The sequence below is a fragment of the Balaenoptera physalus genome (assembly GCF_965194825.1).
Source record: "Balaenoptera physalus genome assembly, chromosome: 6".
NCBI classification, from domain to species: domain Eukaryota; kingdom Metazoa; phylum Chordata; class Mammalia; order Artiodactyla; family Balaenopteridae; genus Balaenoptera; species Balaenoptera physalus.
In genome coordinates this window covers 57,867,175-57,891,580 of record NC_138885.1, presented here as the reverse complement: position 1 = coordinate 57,891,580, position 24,406 = coordinate 57,867,175, and the positions used below count along the sequence as shown (strand labels likewise).

Sequence of the window (24,406 nt, the reverse complement as noted above, 5' to 3'; positions counted from 1 at the left end):
TATGCAGCCATTGCTTTTTAAGTGTTCATATCATAGGTAACTTCTGAATCCCTTTAGCTTTTTTCCTTTGGGGCAATGTAGTCTTCTGTTTGTGGAAGCATTCATTGTCTCCAGTGTGTTAATACATCTACTTTCTTTTCCTTTTTCTGCCCTTGCAGAACTCGCCCTCCATCCCTCCAAACCTCGACACTGCCCACTCTTCGCTACGGTCAGGCAGCGTCCTCCTAACCTCACTTTTAGCTGTTTGAATAAAAAATCGATAAGACTATTAAAGCCATTTGGAACTTTTTAAAAAAGAGAAATAATATTTTAATTACTTGTGACATGCCAGTTTGAAGCCCATCTCCTCCTTTATGACAGTTCAGTTTAGAAACTACATTGCTTCATTTCAGTAACTTTATTACCATTTGGCTCAGAGATTGCTATTTCGCCTTGGCCACAGATTTCATCAGTTGCCCGGTTCACCTTTGTCCACACTATACTTGTGAAATGACCTCGTCCGTTAGTGCTTGTCAATAGTAAATTGCTATATTCTGCACCTAGAAACACACCAAATGCCTACAACTCTTTATTGAATAACTGAGTTTGTACTTAATTTTTTAAAATTAAAACTTAACTGGCATCGTCTTAATTACCACTTAATACCAGTTAATTAAGGCACTGGTTAGGGTCGGCTATCACAGACATCATTCTTATTTGTAGTAGGAATGGTGAGCACAGGGTAGTGTTTGGGTGTCTATATGATAAGTGTGTTTTCTTTGGTGTTTTCCCCCCCCTCTAATTTTCTAACTCATCTATCAAAATAACAGGGTAAGGTACTCAAGGTTCAATTATTCTGATGACATCATATTAATTTTCTTTTCAAGAATTCTCAATGACTATGTCATCTCTTCACAGAAGCTCTTTTTAAATGCTCAGAAATCTGTGCTGTTATATTATACAAAAAAAATAGGACTCAATATCAAAATGTGGCCTTTTTTTCCTAAAATAATTATTAAAAGAATCAAATATAATTTTCTTTTAAATAAATGACAACAGTGTATTGGGGAGTACTCAAATTTATGATTATATCAAGACTAGATATAACTCTGTTGAATATCTTATTTTCTTAACCATAAACATATACTTTACTTCCCTATAATATTTACATGGAAAGAGAAAAAAATGTTCACTGCTCACCTCTTTTCACAAATAGTTGGGCTCTTTTATCTCCTTAAGAAAGCTTCTGCCATAAATAGGTCACTCTTATTAAGTTGCCTGAAAATTAAGTTAAAAGAGCAGTATTCTTGGAAATCTCATTTTTATGAAATTTACAGTGATATCCAAATATTACTGTTATTTTCCAAATATTGTTTGACATGTACTTAGTTGTGGCTGAATAATTCCACAAAGATTTTTTTAATCTACTAAAAACACTTAAATTCTGGATTCTATCTTGTCTGGGTTTTTTTTTTTTTTTTTTTTAAATTTTTATTTATTTATTTATGGCTGTGTTGGGTCTTCGTTTCTGTGCGAGGGCTTTCTCTAGTTGTGGCAAGCGGGACCCACTCTTCATCGCGGTGCGCGGGCCTCTCACTATCGCGGCCTCTCTTGTTGCGGAGCGCAGGCTCCAGACGCGCAGGCTCAGTAATTGTGGCTCACGGGCCCAGCTGCTCTGCGGCATGTGGGATCTTCCCAGACCAGGGCTCGAACCCGTGTCCCCTGCATTGGCAGGCAGATTCTCAACCACTGCGCCACCAGGGAAGCCCCTTGTCTGGGTTTTTAATCTTCTTTGTTTTTGTTTTGTTTCTCTATTTTTTGAAATAACCTGGTATCAGACAGTTTCCCCACTAAAATAAAATGAGGCATAAATTGTTGAAGAGAGTACTTCTGACAGATAACCATGGTAAGCCTGGTTGTTTTCATAATATTCTTAATGACCTGAAATAAAAATGATTGAAATTTAATTCCTAAATAGAAATTAAGAATAATTGTGTAATAATTGCATAGTTGAGTTGATATTAGGCAATGAAGACAGGAAAGAAACATTAAGATTTCTCCTTCCAAATGCAACTGATGTGAGGCTACCATTGCTGCGACATTCAGGAATATGAAAGTTTTCATTAGTTTGTTTATACCTTTGGGCTTATTTGCTGTATATATATATATATATATATATATATATATATATATATATATATAGTTTAAAATGAGATTAGTGTTCTAGAAAAAAACCTTAATAAAAACCTGTTTGAAAATAAAATTTTGTCAGATTTTCAGCCACAAAGATTTCCTCAGTGATACACAGTAACTAATATTTCAACATTGCTCTTCTTCAAAGGCCATGATTTTTAGGTTGCATGTAGCTCAGGACAGAATTCTATCAAATCAAAAATATATGCAATCTAAATGCAGTTTGTTGGGAAGATATGCAGAGAGTAGTATTGTGAATTTTTAAATAGTGTATTTTAGGTTCGCCTTACAAAAAGAAAAATTAGCATAGTCTAAACCTGAAATAAATACAAACATTTTTCACCTGTTAGAATCATCCTGTTTAGGTTTGTTTTACTAGATGGTACTTAAATTTCCCAGTAAGTGCAACAGTCACATTTAATGCACAATCTTTGAATAGATTGTTTGTGCCTATTCATAATGTCACAGTTTAAATAATTAAGCCACCACCTTTTACATCTTTGGTTTTACCTTGTTGAATGTTTGGGGCAAAGGTTCAAGGAATTTCTTTTCATGTACATGATCAGTAACTGCTATTAAACAAAATCTAGTTCTTTAAAAAAGAACTCGTTTGGAAATAATAATGGGTAGACATCACCAACCTGGACAATTAAATGAATTATGGGTTCAAATTTACTGATAAGTTAAACATTAGAGCCATGAAGTGTAAAGTTTGTGTAGCATTTAACAAGCCTTGGAAGAGCATTAAAAGTAACTTATGTGTAATATGTAATACTAATAGAGCTTCACAGAGCCCCAGAGGAAGCTGCAAATGTAATTCAGCATGCTTTAGGCTGTCCGAGATGTTGAGATTATGTTCCATGAAGACCAAAATAAGGTTTCAACAAGGTTTTCCTGCAAGCATGTAAACTCTCCAGATGAGGAGAAATGAAAATATATTTAAAATTCTGGCAGCTTAAAAATGCACACATTTATAAGTGTGATGAAAATAGATTTAAAGTTTTTATTTTCTCTGTAGTGGTTGGCATATCTTAACTGGATTTTATGTTAAACCAGTTCTGTTAAAAACATGTACGTAGCACCCCTATTTTGTCACTGTATTAATGGAAAAAAGGTTGAGAAGATAAAGAAGAGAAAAAGGAACCATTACAATAAAAGATTTTGAGTGCTGTTTGAGAGTTGTGGGACGCAATCTTGCATATCTGTTAGGATTGACCAAAAAAATAATAATAACAAAACCCAAAAAAATCAAAAGAGTTTATTATACAGTGCTTTTTTTTTTTTTAGAAGTGCCCCATATTGTCAGCTTATATATTTATACACATACACATATACACACAGTGGGCTGTAATTAAAACTTTAAGAATCGAGTTCTTCCGTTACCTGGTAGTTCGGGAGGTGAAAACACTGCTTCTCTGGATCTCAGTGTTATTCTTTTTAAAATGGATAACTTGCATCGAAAGATTTCTAAATGCTCTTCCAGCTCAAAAACACTATGAGGACCTAAGTTTCATTTTATGAAGTTCCATTTGAAAATTTTTAGGAACGTGGAAGCCGATTGTACTGCTCAATTTTTCCTGGTGGATATCAGCTGTGCAACAACAGAGTGTTGAACAGCATGTTATTTCTTAGCCTCTGGGAGAGTGGTTCCCACACTGAGGGCTGCAAACCTCTGAGGAATCTTGAACTTACTGCAAAAGTTTCTCAAATTCACATGTGCACCAAACATACGATTGTTACACGTATGTTCTATAGGTTTTTTTTTTGATGTATGTAGTGTATCTTGTGATTAGAATAAAAACATACATCTATTTAGAAGTGTCACAATGGTGTCACAGAATTCACTGTAGTTCTTAGTCATTATTTTCTCCATCAATGGATGCTAAAAGGTAAAATCAATATCTTGAATCTATGAGGTTTTTTTTTTTAATGTTAAAAAGGGTAGAAACCAGTAATTTGAGATGAACATGTACTCACTGGGAGTACATTAATTGCATATAATGTGAACTATTAAGCATTACCCTGGAAGTTGTGCCATTAATATTTTTCCAAGGGCTTTGGCATATTTTATTCCATTTGAACACCTAGTTAGGGTTATGGCTCCATTTCCTGTCAGAGTACTTGAAATATTCCATTAGCTTACTGTTAGCAGTTGTCTTATGAATTCCTCCTAATGGTGAATAATGACTGCCATTTGTTGAGCGTTTACTAGGCATCCTATATGTGTGTGTGTGAGTGTGTGTATGTATATATAGTATGTGAATATTTTTTCCACTTCATAGATTATAAGGCAAAAAGATTTTGTCCAACTCCTCATAGCCATTGGCAGAGATGGGAATCATAATTGCCCTTTGCAACGTCATTAAAGCCCACACAGTGCCTGTGGCAGAAATTAATTTCAGATTTAGCTTAATGGCACATACAGACCCCACAAGGAAATGCCTGACAATACAGTCCCCATTCTGAAGCACTGGTGTCATCATCATGACAGAATTGCCTCTTTTGTGCCTCAGTTTACCCAACTTTGAAGTAGAGAAACATTTTATCGTTTATTTTTACTTTTCTTGCTAGGATAATGTGTGAATTAATTAATGCTTATAAAGAAGTGATTTGATGAGGGGAAAACTCTATCTAAATGCTAAGTATTATTTATTATTCATGTAAGCATATTACTGTACCCTTCAATCACCTTTTTTTGGATGTTTCAAATGGGCAATTACTGTCTCTTTGTGTAAGGCTTTTAAAATTTTTAATTTAAATTAAAAGTTAATCTAATTTAGGAAAACTGCCAGCTGGAAAGGAACACAGATTTTTTTTTTTTTTTTTTTTCCCTTCCTTTCCAAACAAAACAGCAATTCAGACTAGACTCTTTTAATATAGTAATGTGGGTAGGCTTTTCTGGGCTAGTGGTATTAGGAAGGAGGGCTAATTAGTGATGGCTGCTTTGTAAGGCTGGTAATCTATGTGTTAGGATTAAAGCTGATAATAGATCTGATTAGGTGGAATTAACTGATATTTAGAAGGATGGAGATTCCTTTGTTTATGAAATCTCCAGTTTGGGGGTACAATGTATAGCTGAAGTGGCTGAATCTCTGAAATCTAGTTAATATGGTTTTTCCACAATACAGGGCCCAAATATGACTAGGGTCAGGAAGCAATGAGGGTCATTTGAGCTCAAGAAGACCTTTAGTTCTTAAGACCTTATACTAAGGATCCCTACAAATAGTGAAAATCAGAGTTCAAAGATCAGAAATGTCAAGTATGCTTTAAATGGGGAAGACATATTTACCTCAGCTCTTCAGTTAATATCTAGCAATCCTTGATGGGAAAATCCTTCTATAACTCTCTCCATCACATGTCTGTTGACTCAGAAGTAACTGGTTTTCATTTTAAGATTGAAAGTGAAGAACATACCATAACAAAAATCACTGTTTCCTTAAAGTCTCCCCACACACAAATTTGCATATTCAACTTTCCTTTTAAAATTACCCATTTTAAATATTCCCTGGCACTATTAAATTTTAAGGAAGTACGCTTAGAAATCACATTATTCCCTTGCACAGTTTCAGTTGCCCAGCAGTATCATTAAATCCTCTGGAGTGATTCCAGTCCCATAAAAATTAGGGACCCCTTTACATTGTTTCCATATTCAAATGGAAATCTTTTTGCAAGTTAGTAATTGAAGTATTTAACCTCTCTCTCCCTCCGTTTATTAGTAAACTCTTTTTTCTTTATTTTTTCAATTACGAAAAACTGCAAAAGCCAATCAAGCATTTATTTTGATAAACCTCTTATAACAGTCTCAGCTAAATTCTGCAAATACAAAAAAAAAAAAACTAAATTATCACCCTGAGCAGATTTTGCGGAGACCTTGCTCAACCTGTTCAGGGATAATTATGCCGAGCTTTTAGTAGGGGGCAAAGGAAAACATAAAATTAAGGCATGAAAGAAAGTCTACCTATTTTGAGAAAATACTGGGATAATTGGTACTTCTTTTATTACCATTTTATTATAGAAAGATATTGTCTTGCCATGAAATATCAGTTTACAGCAGTGAAATAGTACTATGTGAGGGTAGAGAATTTCTAACACAGAATTTCTGTGTTAGATGGATTGATTTAAAATGTAATAAAAATAGCAAATTGCTAAATAGTAAATTGCTAAATAGTCAAATTAGAGTTCATTATTTAAATGACTTCTTTGTTTTTTTCTTTTTAATCATATGATGTTCATAATTGCTTTGTTGCTGACAAGTACATTATAGGGGCCTTTTTTTTTTTTTTTTTTTTTTTTTTTCTTTTTTTCTTTCAGGGTAGCCTTTGATTTGGAGCTATGACCACAAACTTTTTTTGAAAAATGGAAACATTAGGAATGGTAGCATCACATGCAAGGGCCTAGAAGGAGAAGACAGTAGAGTCACAATGTTATAAAAGGTGGTGATTAAAATGTGACCCTGATAATGGTTATGTGGTGCTTTGGAAACTTACCTCTTTGGTATGTGAAGGTGACACTGAAGAGTATGTCTGAACAGAATGTTGTGTGATCTGTAGCTCTTTGTATATTGATTATCAGGGGTATATCCTGGTTTAGTAGGTCCTGAAGCTTACACACATGGGGCCCTGTTTTGAGAATAATAGTACAAACTAAAAATATAAAACTAGGTACAGGTGTTGGAAGGGGCCAGTGCTAACGAGGATCCCTTAAACTTTAGCTTCATTAAGCTTCACGGTAGACCTGCCTCTTCTGATTCCATGTGTGATACCTGAGAATGGGTATTTGAAGTCTTCATTTTGACCAGATTTGTTAGATTTGTTTTGATAGGTATTCATGCCTGAGAGGACAGGATTGGTTCTATTTTTAGAAACGTTAATAAGCACTACTCTCTGTATTTCTGGCACTAATGTTAAATATTACACAGATTGGGGGTGAGGTTACAAAATTTGAATGACTCAGTTCCAACAATTTAAAAATTGTATGCCCCTGTTGAGACACTGAGCTTACACCTGAAGGTGCTAAACTCTGATTAAATACTAAATTGCGTGGAACTCATATTAAAGAAGTCACACAGGCAGGAAAGACCAGAGTAGGCGAAAACTGTTCACATTAGTAAAAATAATTAAGGCAGGGAAATGTTGGTTTGTGTTGAGCGAATCTAGTGGGAACTGAAAAGTATCCATAAAGGAGGTGACCTTCATCTGGCTGTCTTCATTTCCTCAGTGTCACAGCCCCAAAGGGGCTCCCCACATGCCTCTTCTTGATCTGCTTGGGAGCCTGCCGGCCAGAGCTTCTAGGACCTAGAATGGCTTCTCTTGTAGCACTTTGGTTTCCAGGGAATCATCAGCAAGTGCTCCGGATTTGTCAGTATTTTCACACTTGTAGCATCTAGTTGGACCAGACATTCATCTTTGGTAGTCGTTCGGTGTGTGTGTGCTCTCTTGTGTTTGGATTATGCTTTGCATCAGCACATATTTATTGAGTAACTGTAGGGTATACAAATACGTTAAAGATGATAATAATACCATCTCATCTTTGGATAGCTGCTTACAATTTATAAAATGTTTTTGTGTCCATTACTTCTCTTGTTCCTCACAATTCTAAGAGGTAGGCAGAGAAAATGCTATAATTCACATTTTACAAAAGACAAAGCCAAGGTTAGGGGACTTGCTCTGGGTCATACAATTAAGTGCCAGAATGAGGACTTTAGCCCTGAGATACTGACTCAATAGAGATTTTTTTTTAACATGCACACAAAGCTTGCAATTTATTGGCGAGATGAGAAATGTAAAAAAAAAGTTCTTCTTAGATGCATATACATCCATCTATCTATCTATCTATCTATCTATCTATCTATATATTCCGCTAGTAACTATACTATAAGAAAGTGTTAAGAAAGTGTCTAAATAAAACACCCATTGAAGAGTTGTGTATCTAGTGAGTGTTTCACATATAGGAATTAGTTATGCTATATATGGTATACATATACACACACATATACATATACACATACACTGTGTATACACATACCCACACATATACATATACACATACACTGAGCACCTACAGAGTGCAGGGTACTGTATTAGAGACTATATTAATTGATGACCATGACTGTATGTGGTTTTGGGCCATGCTTTTGTGAGAAGACAGAGCTATCTGCAGAAAAGCTATCAACGGTTTTAGATACTCTACTTCTCTGCTTTCGAAAAATGCCATCCCAGACTCAGAAGCATTCCTTATCCTCAAATGGACCGTCTTCACATACCACGCTGTTCCGTTTCCCTCTTCCAATTGCCTCCATTGCTTGTAACCTTGGCTGACCTCTTCCCTTTCTGCCTTCTCTATAAATCTGCTAGTCACCACTTCCACAATATAGCCTATTTATGACATTGCTGCAACCCAGTCTCTGAATTCTGGATTTCATCTTCTCTCATCCGGGCTGATGTGTTCTGAAACTAGAGCTTTCCAGACTCTGAGTTCTCACCGTGGCCACTCTGCCGCCAACTCCGCTTCTTGTTATCCTATTAAACTATATTTCAGAGCTCTGCCCCAGTGTCCCCTTCCTCCTTTCTCTTCTTCAAGTGAAACTGCTCAAGACTTCATTATTCACATGCTTCCAAATCTGCACCTTTAACAGTATTCACAATGACTCGAACAGCCTCCCTTTTTTGTCAGGTAGGAAAGTCTGCCTCTCTGATGTCCATTTGGTGCAGTTATTTCCTCAGCATATTTTGCTTTGAAAAGAACAAAAAGGATTCTCCCAATTTACAATTAAAAACAATACCAGCAGCTTATTAGGTGCATGTCTTTTTTTAAAATGAGAATATAAGGAATGATGGCACCCCTGTGTTTTAGAATCAGTTTCAAACCCCTATGATCTGGTTTTAAAGTCCATATATAACCCACATTGAACCCAGTGCCTTGTTTTTTTTTTTTTTTCTTTCTACAACTCTTATTTTCACTCTTTTTTCCCCCTTTAATTTCGTACAGCCAAAGGCTAATACCTAAAAATAGCATGTTCCTAAGAGTAGATGAACTCACCCTACACACTTGAAAATTCAGTATATATAAACCAACTTTAAAAAAAAAAAATCTTTATTGAATATGTTACAATATTGCTTCCGTTTTATGTTTTGGTTTTTTGGCCACGAGGCATGTGGGATCTTAGGTCCCCGACCAGGGATCGAACCCGCACCCACTGCATTGGAGGGCGAAATCTTAGCCGCTGCACTGCCAGGGAAGTCCCTAAACCAACTTTTAAGTGGATGACAGAGCATGGTTATTTTACAAATGGTTCATTCATTTTATAAAAAAATTTTTTCGTACAGTCTCCTGAATATCAGGTATCTCTAGTGTACTAATATTATCTGATTTACTAAAAATGTTTATGTACAGCTATTTGGCACAAGATGTCCTATTCAGAAATATGCCACAGACTCTGTTAAGGTTCCTTCCTTAAACTAATATAAAAACTTTAATTGAATCTTAATTCAATTTCTCCATGAATAGGATTTTCTTAAATCCCTGTTCTTAGGAAGAGGTACTGTTAGAAAGTAATAATGAAATTTTGCTTCATTGTTTTTGCTTTTTTTTTTTTTTTAAAAAAAAGTATTCTAAATGTAAACCATATGTAAAACAATATTAGAAACTACATTTGTGTGAACACATAATGACTCCAATACACTCAGAATACCCTACATTTGAGAAAGCACTAATTTAGAAGTATATTATTTTGTTTGCTTGACAATTTTTGAGGTTTAGATCACATATTTCTAAAGGTGAATTAGATAGCTGTGTGGTTCTGAATGTGTACATGGTTGGCATGTCATTTTTTTTTTTAGAAAAATCTGTATAAAATGGCATCTTGGGTTTTTTATGGTTTTAAAAAGCTATCCTGGTTTTTAAAAGTTCATTTTACTTTTATAAAACTGAAAATACCTGACAAAAACATTTCTTCATATTTGCTTTGTCCTGTCCTAACAACTAACTTTTCTTTTTCCTTCTTTCTTGATTTGTGCTTTGTAAACTTTGTGTTCACAAAGGTCTTTCATTTAGCCATTTCCCAATGCATAACTATTGTTAAATTCTGTAGATGGTGCTTTAACTCATTTATTCCTGAAGGGCTCTTTGTGGCAAGTTTAGGTACATTCCTGCTAGAGGCAGGGGACTGACGGCCTGACCTCTGGAGTGCTTTCTCCTCCCTAGGGCTCCAGAAAAACTCTCCATTACTTTGTCAACATCAGGCTGCCTCTACTACAGAGACAAAAACGAACCAAAATTCCTTCAGTGTGTTTTGCTTCTTCTCTGATAAAACAAGAAAATTTTATGTGCAAGGCTCCTTCTTCAAAAGCATCCTTCTCGCTGACAGGAACTTAAAATATCTAACATTATTTTAACTACACAGTACTGGCAGGCTTATGTGAACGTTCGGCACGTTCCAAAATTTGTTCGCAAGTGATTGAAAGGTAGAATGCAGGATCGCACAGAAATAGTGGTTCTCTTTGTGGTCAGGGTTGCTGTCCCTTCTACAAGAGTTTTGTTTGTTTACCTGTATTACGGTATGAAGAGACTTTACCATCTATCATAAATTATGTGTATTCAGAGTTTCAAATTAGCAATTAGCAAGCAGGGAATGTGGCCTCCTTCCACTGTGTAGCTCGGGTAACAGGCGGGGAGACTCTGACTGGCTCTGTCCTTGGTGGGGTGAGGGCTGGAAATAAGACCTGCATTGTCTCAGCTTCAAGGCCTCCCTATCCTGGGGCAGGGATTCTGAAAGTGGAGTCAGGGGAGTGGGAGTGGCGCCAGCAAGGGGGATGTGGAAAAACGGGGATGGAGGGAGGGCTAGGTAATGAGCACAGGCTGTCCATGCCTTCTATCTTTCTTCGTTCCCTAGTTTGCCATCCTCTTGCAATCCCATTCTTTCTCAATAATTTATTGAAAAGGTTCGGGATGAGCTGTGAGGGGACCTCCCAGGGAAGACGGAGAGAGGGCAAGAATAACATTAATCCTAACCAAAACCCCTATATGTTGGGGGAATGAACAGATCCCTTTTATAGAACTTGAAAATGAGCCTCCAGGAGGTTAAATAAGCTGCTTACACTTTCACAGCTAGTAAGGGGTGAGGCAGGATTCAAAAGCATGTCTTTCTCATTCCAAAGCTTATGTTCTCTCAGGCATACGAAAGGGCTTTACACAATGAGCAGGAAGGGAGTGCCCTTTTCCATCCATCTCCCTTATTCTTTATCTCTTCTAAAGAAGGTGGGAGGGAAATGGAGTGACAATGAGATAGAGAGATTGTGGGGGAGAGGTAGGGAAAAATACCAATAATAATAATACTTACGAAGCATATATGATTTGCTCAACACAATTTTAAGTGCTTTACTTATGCTAGTTTATATAAAATTACCTCAACTCTGTGAGGTTCAGCAATTGTTGTTAGCTCCATTTTGCACGTAGGAACACTAAGGCTTGGGGAAAGGAACTTGACCAAGATGCCACGACTCGTGTGCGGTACCACCATCCTCGCCACCCAGCTACAGGAGATTTCAAAGCCTGTGTTCTGGTGATGCCCTCTTCATACCCTTCCCTTGTCCCCTATCCCTGCCAGCCCAGACTAGAAGGTGACTGGGAGCAGGAGGGGTGAGTGCTCAAGAGGAAGGTTGGTGTGTTTGTGTTTTAAGAGGGCAGCACGCTCTCTTTCTTCTCTGTTTAATATTTTCTATCTTTTTCCCTCCTGCTAGAATCCAGACATCTTGACTTCCCTCTGAGAGGACCACCGTGGCTGGACTCTGGGTGGGACGCCCACCCAGTGCCTGGAGGTTCTTTGTGTATGAGAATTACGTCCGTGGTCGGGGCCGGGGGAGGCTGGCCCATTACTAGCAATCCTAATATTTTTGAGATACAAGCATAAACAGAGATGGAATCAATCTGTCATGAACAAGACCTAGATAAAGGATGGGTGAAGGTAATTAGAAAGCTGGGATTATAAAGTCATGGGTCTGGTTTTCCTCTGTACTTTGTGAAATCTAGCTCATTACTTAATAAGCACATCTCATAGGGTGACACAAAGGGACTTGGGAGGATAGACTCCAGCGACATGGGCATTAGATATTAATAAACAAACCAATGAGATCTTAAATAGTTTTATATTTGAGTCTCACAGTTTTAGATTCTTAAGATGTTTAAATAAATCATCCTTTGCTGATTCTAAGTTGAATGAATCCGAACGCTTGCAATATGATTTGCCTGGAGTTCATTCGACAATAAAAGCTACCTTCTTGTCAGTTACAAAATTAAGTATTCCCTGGCTTGTATGATGCTCTTTTTGAAGTATATCAGTGGTCAGATAGATTCTATCCACGTACTCACGCTTCCTAGCTATTTGTGCGTATCTGCTGTGTCCCCAGTTCTGTGCCGCAAGCCGTTGGGAACTAGTTTCCTTGCTCGTTGGTCCTGGACTGGTTTGCGGGGGAAACAGACAAGTACATGATTATGACACAAAATATGCTTAGCGCTGTACTGGGGAATCATAGGGCTTAAGCAGAAGCCCTAAGGTTGGTTGCAGATGCCGTGATTTACCTTGCATCTTGAGGAATTTTCTTAATCTTCTGTATCTAGTTCTTTATCTCTAAAATAGAGTAATAACAGTTTCTCATGGGGTTATTAGATGAGTTAAATGGCGCAGTGTATGTAAACACTTCTGGCACTCTCTCTGGCACACGGCAGATACTCAGTAAATTACTGAATCTCAACCAAGTGCTCTGGGAGTATGAAGAGGAGGCAGTTCACTACTTGGATAATTTGAGCAATATCTCAACAAGAAATTGACATTAAAGGTGGACCTTCAGTGATCGGTAAGAGATTGCCAGGTGGGGAAAAAGACAGAAAAAGGGAGCTAAGTTATAAGCCATTTATTTGTTTTCTCGTCTGTTTCAAGGGGTAATCAGGAAATACTCTGAGGTTCAGAAATACCTCACCAAATTTCATGCAGATTTTGTTGAAATATAAGATTGTGGCATACTACTTAACATCTGTTCTTATTAAGAAATTGTTCCTGCTAAGGAAACTACTATTATCATTAACTGTCTTCATTTTAGAAGACTGCTTCTTTTGATATCTTCCTTTGACTTGATTCATGTTATTAAGAATCTAAATGTGCTAAGCATTATGCTGGGTGGGAAAAGGTTTCTGTCCTTGAGGAACTTGTAGTCTCTCGGATATAGAGCAGATGTGTGAACAAGTAGCTTACAATATGAGCTGGTAAGTGCCATCATTATGGCGACCATCCCTCCTGGTTTGCATGTGATGGCAACAGTTTATACCCGTTGTCCTGTTATAATTCCTAATAATCTATCATTCTCAAACGTGTCCTAGTTGAGCAACAAATCGTATGGTCACATGAGTTAAAATATGCATGTGTATAAGATATTTTGCATGTACGTTGAAGGACGTGTGACAGACTCTAAGGAATCAAGGATGACTTTCTCAGAAACGGTGAATTTTGAGCTGGGTAAGATGCTGAGGGCATTGCTACTCAGAGAAGGTAGTTGGAGGGGAGAAAGAAGCATATTTTGCATAAGCTAGGGATGCAGGAAGGCATTAGGTATTCAAGAGACAACGGCAAACAAAAAGTTCCTTGTGGCTGGAACATTGTGGGGTGTGAGGTTAAGTAGTAGGGACAATTTTTAGGAGAGTAGGGGAGAATGAAACCAGATTTTAATCATTAAGGGATGAATGAAAGTTGAGGAAGTTGAGATGTTAAATATAGACACCTTTTTAAGGAATTTGCAAGTAAAGAGAAAGAGCGGCTAAGGAGGTAGTTTGAGATGAAAGATGGCACTGGGTCATTGTTAAAATTGGCGGTTAAAGTCAGAAGGGAGGGGGAGAAAAGCACAAAAGAGAAAGGGCTAAGTGAGGGCATAAGATCCCAAAGGAGGTGAGAAAAATGCAGTCTGGTGCCCAAGAGAAAGGGCTAGCCTATGAAATGGGCTGTGTCATCTTGGCCAAATGGTTTTACTTTTCTGGACCTTAATGTCTTCAAATCTAAAGTGAGGGATTAAAGTGAAGCTTCTAAGTTCCCATCGAATTATGGTTCTGCATTTTATCAAAATGTTAGAGAGGCTAAACCAGTTACCTGCATTCCCTACCCCCCAACCTGCCTCACCCTGCGAAAGAGAGGGTTCCACAGTCAGATTAAAGTCTGGGTTGCAGTTAAACAGATTTCTTTACAGTAGGACCTCTCAGAGCCTCTAGAATGCTAATGTGTATTAAGAATCTTAAAGTGGGGGTTATAACATACAACAATCCTCAAACTGATTTAACTATGTCATCTAGCGTTCCATGGAGCATCCTGTGGGAAACATTATCTAAGCATTTACTCTCCCAAGTAATTTACAAAAAATTTTATCCCAAGTTAACATGGGCTTAATGGCCGTTGTCCCTTGTGAGCTTGGATGTTCGCTTGGAAATGCTGTATTTCCTTCCAATATCAGAAGAAGAAGAAAAGAAGAAAAAACCGCTGGGCATATAGAATATTGGCAGAAATAAAACATGCAGCCCTGTCTAGGCATCATTGCTTTGAGATGGTGGCAGAGAGCTGGACCCTCCAGCTCTTCCCTTGGATAAGCTGAAGAGAAAGCAGTATTGGCTCACAAAGCTCTTATAAGGAAGGCCAAGAAGACAGGCGCTGTGTTACCTGCATGATTTCAAAAGTTCCAAAACGGCTAAGGAAAGTAATTATGGAGTAATGTGCCTTAGTTTGCTTATATGGTATTTAGTTCATTGTAGTTAAAATATCATCTAACATCTTTATTTCTTATCACTTCAGATACATTGTAATATCATATTTAGTATACTGTTTAAAAAAGAAAAGTACTTTACTGGCAATATTGGGCCTCCCAATAAAATAAAACAAAATAATGTTTTCTTTTTAATAGTATCTCCTAGTATGGATGTGTTCTTTTTCAATTCTTTTTTTTAACTTGAACAGTTATTTCACATGTATGTGTTATATCTGTAGGGTTTCTTTATTGACATAACCCCTCTGATTTTGGTTGCTTTATACTGTGATCATCGTAAGCAAGCAAACCTCTTCCCTGCTAAAGGGCACATGCAGTTTCCACAGATAGGCTTTTTTATTGATTCGTTCACCAGTCTTTTTACTGAGCACCTACTATGTGCTAATCAGCACAGTGCTAGGCGCTGGAGAAAGAGAGAATGGGACACACTCTCTGGCCTGCCTTTTCGTGTTTTCATTTTTCTTGCTCTTGGTGATTCTTCCTCAGGATTCAACCCCTTCCTTTTCTTCTGGTCTCCTTGGCCACCCTCACTCCACTGAACATATAGACACAGACAGATAGACAGACAGACACACACACACAGAGTCACACACTGACACTCCTGATTAGATAAAGGGACTGTGCCAGCTGTGGAATCTGCTTAGAGCTGAGACAAAGTCGGTGGGATTTGCTTTCACTTGGAAACTGGAGGCGTGGTTTCAGCTGGTTTGTGGCCAGTTCGCAGAGCTCTGGTTTACTCTGCCCTGTTGATTTGAGTTGCCTTCGGTTTCCTTAGGTGAAAATGGATCATGGAAGAAGCTGAAGCTTCGGTTAAAGGAAGTACTGAGGGGCTTGGCTGCCTCTTTTTAGAACTGGAGTTCTTTCAGGCACAGGGCTATTGCGTAGACGCTCAGTGGGATGTTGCACACAGATGTGACTTCTTTTACTTTTTCTTCACAGATTCTTAAATTGTGTTTGTCTTCTTGTCTCCCTCACTCTCTTTGGTACAAAGGTCGTAGGTTTCATTTGATTACATTTTGGTTCTCTGTTAAACTAGGCTGGGTCACCTTGCTCCACATAGCTATTTAGAATTTGCTCATTTGTTTTCTTTTTTTCTTTCTTTTCTTCTTAACGTGTCCACTGTTAAAAGTTAATGGTCTCTCCTTTTATTTCCACAGACTAGATGTCAGAGGACACAACATTAATTTAAGTCTGTCTCCTCTATTACCTTTCAGGAATAGACTTTCAAACCCCTTTTGGAATGATAATCTTCAGTAGAAAGACATGTATAGTAGATTGGCTTTTCTTTTTTTAAACTTCTTTTCCTAATTTGTTCATTGCTTTGCATGTGGGCTGTTTCATTGAACTGAAGAGGTGTTATTAGTCTCCTTGGCATGCGTAAACATAGATTATATTTAAGCATATGAGGTGCTTCTAGCTCCTTAGAAGAAAATACACTGGATATCATATTGCTCTATATTGTTGAGCTTGTTCCTAACACCACACTTAAGAGCACAGCTATAAATAATTTTGCCTTATGAAAGGCGCCAACAGCTCCTACTTGTACTTCTAATTAATCTCTTGGATGTGTCTAGAAAGACCAGCCCTGTGCCTGCCTTTGCTCCTTATTGAATCAATTCTCATGTGATAATCTTTTTATTAGAACAAGTAACTGACAATATAAAATCCTTCTTTTTAAACATGGTAGAACTAAGTGCTAAAAAAATTCAATTTATATCTTTTTAATTCAAAATTTTATTTTTCATAATGTTCTGTAATAATGCAAAACAGAACATTCTATTTTTGTGAAACATAGCCTTGTTTGTTAAGACAGTAATGTTAGAATAGTCTTCCCTAGGTATAACAAAAACAAATGCTTAGTATGAATTTGAGTGAATGTTTAAAGTTTTTGAACAAGAGCTCACTTCTGGGTCTTCGCTCACTTTGTGGAGAGAATCCTTGGAAACAAATGTAAAAGCCTTTGATTTGTCTTTTCCTTGTACAGAACACTGTGTTCTTTATTGTAATTGGAAATTCCTCTGGCCCTGGTTGTAGTACATATTTCCTTCTTTCCTTATTCTGCAACTCCCACTCTGTTTTTGTTTGTTTCTAATTCTTCCCAAAAGGGGTTAATTTTTTCCTCAGTTCTTGAAAAGAAAAGAAGAGTTGATTATCACTAACCTAATTTAGTGTAGGTAAAATGAAGTATTTTGGTAACCAAATGAAATCTGGCTAGATTGAACAACTGCATAACCACTCATTAAAGGCTGCCGCTCGCTGACTTACTGGTGTTAAGTTACTCCTGGATTAACTAATGTGCTGTACTATATTCTAGGCATACTAAAGTCACTGTTTAAAATAGGTCACATCATGTAGCAAAGTAAGACAGTGTCCACACTTATAAACCAGGGACAGCAAACTCAGATGCTTCCTAGGACCAGATTGGTTAGAAATGAATGAAGGAGGACAGGATAGCAAGCTCATTCCTTCTTTGTCACCACTGAGCACTGGCAGATTGCTGACTTGGGAAGATAACGGTACAGCGTTGCCAGATTTTTTTTTTTTTTTCCTTTCTCTTCTTTGTTTTTCCTTGATATACCAGATATTCCATTTTATGTAGATTTCATCAATTTTTAAAAATTATTAGATTTTACAGACACTGTAGAGTCTGTATTTTGTACATGGAGTGTCAGTTTGTGACCTCTAGAAACCCCATCAATTTGAAAGATAAATTTAGTGTTATATTAAAAACAAAGTGCAAAGTATTCCTAATTCTGTGGTCTGTGGTCAATGGTCAATGGTGCACTTCTTTGAGAAAAAGTTTATTTGTGAGTTCCGTGGTCCTGACTCTAAGCAAAAGACTGAAAGCCAGTTTGGGTTGATAATTCACCCAGAAGCATGTTGGAAAATGTCGGGAGTTGTTAGTCAATTCCTAATATTGTCTAATGAAATCTTCAGTCTTAGTCTGGACTGAGTCCACAGTTTTAAAAATCATAGATTGGGGTAAGGCCTATTAAGAACTCAAAAGAATTTTAACTTTTGTCACCTATTTCAATAACTTTAAAACTTATAAAATTACATTTTTTGGTATAAATCTATCTTTGTAACACAAACGATATTCTTTTTGTTCTTCCTTCTTTAGAATGTAAAGCAACTAAATACGTACAAAATGATCTTTTATATATTCAGAACTCTTGAACCAGACTTCACCTTTTTCTGTATTTTTTCCCTAGAAGGAACTGGTATTACTAATAATCATACCAAACACCAAAGAATTACATAACTGCTTTATTATATTATATATATTTATCCAGATTAGATACGCTTTTTAAAAATGGTTCCATTCCAAATCAGGATTAGTTTTTGGTTCTTCTCAGGCTCTACAGCTGTGTTATACATTTGTTTCTGTTGCTAGAGATTGCTGTTCCATTGTATTTTTTCCTTTCGAAAATGTATAATCTTATCTCAGTCCTTTATTTTCAAATTTATGTCCATGATATAACCTTTTGTTTTGAATTCCAGTTATGTCTATTCCTGAGTCAGCCACACCAGCTATCCCCGATGTGATGTCATCTTTGAAATTAAGTATCATGTGTTCTTTCTTTATTGAAGGCAGTTAGCTGGAGTGTTTAAGAAATACTGGCCTCATCCTTGGGGAGCACTGCAGTAGGCTTCCTTGACATTGAATCATTGGTAGCTGTTCTTTCATAGGCCCAATTTGGCCATCTGATTTATGTGCTATGTATCTTAACAATTGAGGGGTAGTAACATACTGGAGAAAAAGTGCATGTATTTTAATGTCTGGGCCATCCAAACTGAGAACACCTTAAGCTGCCAGATTGAAATGATTTGTGATTTTGGACTTATTTTATAGAACCAAATACAAGTATTCTAGTTACACTTGTGGTTTTAGAAAGTATTTCCTTCTCATTGGGATTCTCAAATGCAAAATATAACCCTGTAGCATATTATGTGGGTTTGTGACACTCCCGTGGGGCCTTTGGGCTCATAAACCAGCGAATGGATTATATAATGCTGCATAAATGCTGTATTTTTCATCTGATGGACATAATCTTGATCTTATATTTTTATGTTACCTAACTGCTTTAGAATACGACTTTTGAAGCAATCCATCAAAATGGAAATTGCTTCTAAAACATGTAGCAATAAATATTGGTCAAGGCTCTGTGTAGTTCAGAGTGACTCAACACTTGAACAACAGTCGACTGAAATTCTCTGTTGTTTTTTAAAAAAGGTTGATCATTTCCATTTTACGGTATTGTTTGATCCCTTTCTATGTTAGTTAGCCATATATATTTCCCTTCTTTTTGTAAAAAATTTTTTCTGATTGAGAGTGAATCAAGCATAAAAACAGGCATAGATAGAATGAAAATCCATAATATTGAGAATTTATATGGTATGGAAATTTAAACTGTATATGAGACCAAGACACATATGTGGGACTCATAAAACCAGATATGAAGGGATGAACATCAAGTTGAGTTTGATGAACAAAACTAGAGCTTTGTCTCTGCCATGTTATGTTTGAAAGGCTTGATGCCAGAGCTAAGATTTCTTTCTAGAATCTCATAATCTCACTGTTATTATCACTCATTTGATAGGCTGCTTGCTTTCTCTGCTTCTCTCTTCACCAATTATTGTTAGACTCACTTGTCCTTTTCTGAAAACGTGAACAGGAATTTCCTAATATTTGCTATCCTGTTTGGTCGAGTATAAGAAGATTCTAGAGCTGTCAGCTCTGGCTGTAGGTTCTCCTTCCTCTCAACCCACTTTATCTTATCCTGGCTGAACAGTCAGGTGAATGCTACCTTCACCATGTCTACCTCTTTGTCAGAAGCCTTCTGAAGCTCCCAACTTTCACTGCACTAAGTCTGAATTCCCCCTTACTTCTAAGCCTACAATAACATTGTCTCACCTTCCATTCTAAGCAGGGTTTTTAAAAATAACCTTCTCCTAGACATATTATACACACATTTCTCCATTTTTACCTTTGTTCATGCGTTCCAAATCCTCATCATTCTCTATAGCCAGTGTCAAGGGTCTTCTTATGTATAACTGTTATTAAGCTCTGACCTCTTTCAATTCTAATATTTTTTTTTACCACTTTATCTATAACATTCAATTTAGTTCTCAGTTATATTTTTGTTTGCTATTTTACAACCTGAATGCCAGACCTAGGACCATGTCTTTTATTACCAAGTTCCCACATGTTATGCACACAGTGGTATCATTGGACACTTCATTGGTGATTGATCTCCTGGCTCTTTCACATGAAGTGTCTTTTATAAGCAGGTGTGGGCATAAAGACATTGGCTTTTAGAAGGCTTCACTTCAGTGAGAGTGAATGCTATTAAATATATAAATATCCTCTCTCTAAAGTGGAGGTGTATGCTCAAGTATTTTCTGACACATTTCATTAATGAAGACTGATATATGAGAGAAATCCTTAGGGATTTCTTGAACATTTATTTTATAACATATAATAGGTACATTATGCAGTTTTCACTAAGTGGGTTAATACCTGACTTTCTAAACCATTTGTGCACTAACTCCTAACTTACCTGTCTGGGATCATGTCTCTTTGTGATCTTTTGGTTAGGCATGTTGGTCTTCCTGACGGAAGATTTGCGAGGACTCCCTAGCCTTGATTTAACTCTGCATGTTACTATTCACTTTTTATTTCTACTTCGAAAACAGGACTACTGCTAAACACGGATCATGAAAAACCAGTTATCATGTAATAGAATAAAGACTTAATATACTGCTAAATTTTAAGTTTGCATTGTTAGTCTCAGTGCAAAACATCTTGTTCCCTAGGTAGACAGGTACTTAATCAAATGGTAAGTGGAAAAAAGTGTAAGCTAATTGCTTTTGTGACTAGATTCTCTATTCTTGACTCTCTTTCTCAAAGAGTGCTTTGATGTGAAGTCAGTTGACCACTCTCAGTTACCTCATTTTGGAGTGAAGTCTAGCACTCTGAAAAGGAAAAGATAAATTATTCTTTGGGGAGCAATACAGTTTACTAAGCTGTGTATGAGGCTGGGTGGGTGGGTGGGGGGTGTCAGGTGACCTGACTGTGTACAAACTGTTGTGAAAGCCAAGTGTCAATTGACAGTATGTTCTGCTCTCTAAACCAGCACTTAAAGACTAGTGGTTTGGCTTGCAGCTACCATTCCTACACAACTGGTCTAACAGAAGATGGTTTTTGTTTGTCTGGCTAGCTAAGCCTGACACTGGTTTAAAATGTTTAGATACTGCCCCTTCAGTATTATATCTAGAGAATCTAGGGTGGGCTTCGAGGGCAGGGAAGAGGGGTTAGGGAACCTCTGACATAGTTTCATCGTTCTGAATATACCATTCTCTTTCTTTTCTCTTCTAAACTTTCCAAATGCTTCCCAGAATCATGACTTAAATCTTGTCTATCATTTTGGTAATATCATTATTCTTAACCAAAAGAGCTCTCTGGGAGCATCTAGCTGTGTGTGTGTGTGTGTGTGTGTGTACACAATGTCACACATCACATGATATGAAATTTGTAACTGTTAAGTAATGACTGATGATTTTAAATTATAATGAAATCTCCAAACCTTATTCAACAAATACAAATCCGTATCCTGCCTCTCAAAACACATTTGTCCTTCCTGCTTAGGAAGTACTTTATGTCCCATGCCACCTTCTTCCTTCTTCTGTTATCTTTAGTGTTGGCAACACTTATCCCTTAAAAAAAAAAATAATATATATATATACACACACACACATATATATATGATTTGGCAAAATAGCTACATGTCACTTGGAGCCAAGCCTAGTAAATGAAGATGAGAACTGATCAAATGAAATGGATAATATTTGGCTTTAAAAGGGTTGTAACTTTAAAATAAGTCTGATGTTCTTGTATAGTTCAAAACTAGAAATATATGTGTAATGTCGTAGTGTATATAAGGCAGTATCACCCACATTTCTCACTGCTTTTCAGTTCCAACCTTCGCTTTACGTACCAACGAAACTTCAGGTATGTTGTATTGCTCATCAAAGTACCACTTTTAGAAGATTGTACTTGAAGGGTTTTTTAATAGCTCTACAAAGACTGCTCTGCCATGCCACAGAAAAGCTTTTCCCTGTGTTAAGTGTACATTTAATCAACATTATGGCAATTATAGCTCTTCTAGAAGTCCTTCACCCTCTGTTTTGTGGCAGGAACTTTGTCTAGGATAAAACTGCCATGAGTAGAGGTAATTTGAAATTCATCCTTCTTCTATTTATGTCACGATAAGTTAGGAGGGGGGCATGGATACCCCCCCTTTTTTTTTCTTGGTAATTGAGGGAATTAGACTTGAAATCTATTCTGAACTTCAAAGATAAATTGTTGGAATCTCCACCACTGAAAAATGTTGTCACACTATTTCTCAGTCATTGCTTTTGCACTGTTTTAATAATCTCGTTGGACATACCAATTGAGAAGTTGTTATGAGGCTTACTGCCAAATTGAATAAGTCCAAACTCGATGACTCTCTCAAAATAATTTTGCGTCCTTGATAAATATTTTACATGTGATTTTTTTCTATAAAACTGCTTAAAGAAGAAATATTGTTGTCTTTATATGTTTTCATGATGCTCTTCACTTAGTTTATACTGTGTCTTTAACGCAGTTCTGCAAACCCACTGCGGCAGAGTGATATTCTCCTTCAATAGTTTCAGTGAATATGCAGACTGTCAGGGAGCATACCCTGGTTTGGCTTCCCAGTTATCTGTTCAGTAGCACTGTATTTCATGTCTTAGGAAAAACTATTTGAAGAGCTCAGATATACAAATTACTCTTTCACTTACTTCAGATAATGATACTGTTGGATCATTAGTATTGACCTAGAAGAAATGCAGGCTCAGCCTTCCTATTGATCAGTCTTGATGGCTGTGAAAGCTAACACCACTTTCATCTGAAATCATAGGTCCCTACCGAGGAAGGTAGTAGTTGCTCTGAACTCTACATGGATCATGTCTCTTTCGAACTCATGGTTTCAGTCCTGGAGTGCCTATATGCCAAACCTGGATTTTATCTAGAGGATGTTGTCAAAGAAAGTAAATGATCTTGAAAAACTTCTGCTGTTTTAAATTTTTAATGAAACTGGGAAAACTTGGCTTGGCAATAGGAAGAAGTACTTCAGGGAAGATATGGTAATAGTTTTTCCTTATTTGAAGAGTTGTTTGCCGTATAGAAACTAGTAGACAGGTTCTGCATGCATCAGAAGAGGGTGGAACAAAGAGTATAAATTAACTTGGAAAAATGATATTTCTGATTCTGAACTAAAAGACTAACAAATCTGTTAAAACAGAATATAGCAATGAGAGAGTCAATTCCCATACCTGGTTAAGAACATGAAAGTGTGTTAGGTGCTTTGGGGATAGGAAATATGACTCTTAGACTCTTACGTGGACCCAACCTTCAAGAAGCTTATAGTACAATAATGAAAATAAGCATATTTGTAACTATAACAAAGTAGAAAATAATGTTTTTATTAGATTGTACTGATAAAGTCCTGTGGGACATAGATAAAGTCCTCATCACTTTTGAGTAGATGAACCATCAGTCTCTCCCCCTTAGTGCCTATATCAGCGGTGTGCACCTGGTAACTGGACAGTTTGCTTGAGAGAAGCTATAGAGGACCGATCTAGGAGAGGAAAGACATGAGATTTAATGGGTTAAATTCTACCACTGGGACTCGGGCATGTTACTAACTTCTGGGCCTCCATTTCCTCATCTAGAGAAAGAAAACTATAGTATCTCTCATGATTTAATAATAGAACTATTGTTAGGATCCATCTGGATAATGTTTGTAGAAGGGTTTTTTAAAAACTCAAAAAGGCTATGCAAATATTAGGGATTGCTATGACATAAAATTTCATTTATCTTGCCTTACTATGTTTAGGCAAAGTAAATGCTGAACTGTTTTGACTTTTAGTAATACCCTTATAGAGACTAAATAGTATTTCAAGATAAGAATGCCTGAATAATATGCTGTTTATAGGTCTCTGCATTCTGTTTGTGTGTGTGGGTGTGTGTGTGCATGTGTGTACATGTATGTTAAGGAAAGACAATTTTTGGATAGCCATCATTATCTTGTAACAACCATCTGTTGCAAAGGAAAACTCTTGAAGTGATAGCATTTACACACATTTACACACAACAGACCCACACACATTTCTTGTTAGTGGAAATATTTTTCATTGATTTTTAACATTGGAGAAACACAGACTGGTGTCCTTGGAAATACCATAGAGATGTGTTGACAGGATAATATAGGAAAAAAAGTGTTATTACATATAACTCTGTAGTTATATGGTTAGTATTTAGCATTAGACAAAGACAATGGAAAAAAGTCAACTTTAATAAAAAATAATTAGCTGGACCATAAAAATAGCAGTAGATAGTTCATTAAAGCATA

General features: G+C 36.8%; 1 protein-coding gene and 1 long non-coding RNA gene across 6 annotated transcripts in view; one reads left to right on the top strand and one right to left on the bottom strand.

Annotated features, from left to right (window-relative positions):
- LOC309662431 overlaps nucleotides 1-24,406 on the bottom strand; it is a 137,912-nt gene that overhangs the window by 1,382 nt on the left and 112,124 nt on the right. The window contains exon 3 of the long non-coding RNA XR_014264672.1: nucleotides 1,180-23,632. This is a non-coding gene — a long non-coding RNA (uncharacterized lncRNA). The remainder of the gene's footprint in view (nucleotides 1-1,179; nucleotides 23,633-24,406) is intronic.
- The window catches only part of FIGN (fidgetin, microtubule severing factor), a 128,315-nt gene that overhangs the window by 28,003 nt on the left and 75,906 nt on the right, over nucleotides 1-24,406 (top strand). The gene's annotated exons all lie outside the window — the stretch shown is intronic.